Raw genomic sequence first — 1891 nt, 5'->3', positions numbered from 1 at the left:
GATCATGGAGAGGGAGAAAGGATACACATACATGCATACGTGCACACACACACATATCTATCTATATATATATATGTATATATGGATTCTCTGTAGTTTTTCAATTTTCCTGTAAACCTAAAACTGTTCAAAATTAAGACTATTAATATTTTAAAGATACACATGTGCATACACACACACACATCACTGGTTTGTTTCTTAAAATATCATCCTGTAATGCTGCAAAATGGAATGATTTACTAGAGCTGATCTCCCCCTAGTGGTCCTGAAGCAGAAAAACTAAAAGAGCAGTGCATCAGATCTGGTCCCAGCCTTCTCTGGGAGCAGGCAGTCAGCGACCCAGAGCTGACATGTGCCCCTTAGTCCTGAGTCCAAGTGCCCTCACTGGGTGCCAAGACAGATTGAAGTTATGGCCATTCTTTTTGTTGTTGTTGCCAGGGGAACTCTTTTTTGCTCTTGTTGCCAGGGAACCACTATCCTTGCCAAACATGCTTGGTGTGGAAGAAACTTCCTGGATGTTACAGAGCAGATTCTGACCAAGATATTGTATGAAAATAACAAACTATCTTACTCACATGACAATTACTTGTTTCATTACATCTAACAAGACGGGATAGTGTATCTTCGTATCACTAATAATATTTTGAATGTTCCCAAGCCTTTAATTTTCTGAATGAGGTAAGGAAGAGATTTCAAACTTCTTATAGTTCAAGAGCAGAGACAGCATTTCCATACGCCATGAACAGCAAGTTTTCAAATGTCTTGACTGCACAACTGAAGGATCACTCTGAGAACAAGGGCCTAGACAAAGAGGTGGAGACTCAAGCCCAGGTGGTCAAATTGAAAGGAATCCTGGTCAAAAACACAGATCTGATAAAGCAGCGGAGAGAAAGACTGGAATTATTGATAGACAAAACAGAAAATTTTGTGGATTCATCTGTCACCTTCAAAGCTGCCAGCAGAAATCCTGCCCGAGCCATGTGTCTGAAGAATCTCAAGCTCACTGTCATCACTGTCGTATCAATTGTGTTCATCTACATCATTGTGTCAACTGCCTGTGGTGGATTTACATGGCCAAACTGTATGAAAAGATAAGAACAAGTTACCAGTAACCAAGGATGTGCGAGAACAAGTTAAAATCAATCTGAGTGACTCAAGCCTTTCACTACTGACAGATGGTGTCTGCCAGTCTCTTCAACCCTTTTTTCATTCTTTTTAAGCTTGTTTTATGCCTCCAGATTTATCTTTGTTCTATCAACTAATTTATTCCAGTGAACTTCAGATTGAACCATTCATTACAGCAGAAGCCTTAAAAAGGCCTTTATTTGTTTAGTGTCATCCACTTTGAAAGACATTTTTGTTTGTAATTGCACAAAGGTATCACCAAGGTGGAAACAACCGGTGTTAAAAGCTATCTGGTAGAATTATGGAGGAACTTTATTCATGAACTCAAAAGCATCTGAGATACAGATAGCATTGCTAATATTTCTTCTCAATGTTTTGAGATCTTGAAGAGTTTTAGGTTCTTCAAAATACCTAACACAATAAATGGAGAATAGTTGTTATTTGGGGAATCATAATTAAGTTGTTGGTGCTGTTTATTTCTAGGAGTCCAGACAGGTAAAATATTAAACATTTTCCTTTCAGTTAGATGAGGAATATTTAGGCAGCCCCTTTGGAGACACAGAGAGTTATCCTTGTCCTGCTTTTCACTTTCAAGGATAAAGGTCAGTGTGCTGATCATTCACAGTTCAGTGGATAGCCTCTTATTCTCTGCTTCCCCGTTGCAGTTGATTTGAGATAATCATGATTTAAAAATTGCTGAAAATTGTGGTCTTAATATATATATGTATATTATATATTATATATATGTATGTGTATTCCTTTTACT

At 37.8% G+C, this 1891-nt stretch overlaps 1 pseudogene; it reads left to right on the top strand.

Annotated features, from left to right (window-relative positions):
• The first annotated feature begins 471 nt into the window (after positions 1 to 471).
• On the top strand, positions 472 to 1580 carry LOC103350827 (vesicle-associated membrane protein 7 pseudogene; annotated as a pseudogene).
• The last annotated feature ends 311 nt before the right edge of the window (positions 1581 to 1891 follow it).

This window comes from Oryctolagus cuniculus, chromosome 8, assembly GCF_964237555.1.
Source record: "Oryctolagus cuniculus chromosome 8, mOryCun1.1, whole genome shotgun sequence".
NCBI lineage: Eukaryota > Metazoa > Chordata > Mammalia > Lagomorpha > Leporidae > Oryctolagus > Oryctolagus cuniculus.
This window is presented reverse-complemented; position numbering and strand designations above follow the sequence as displayed.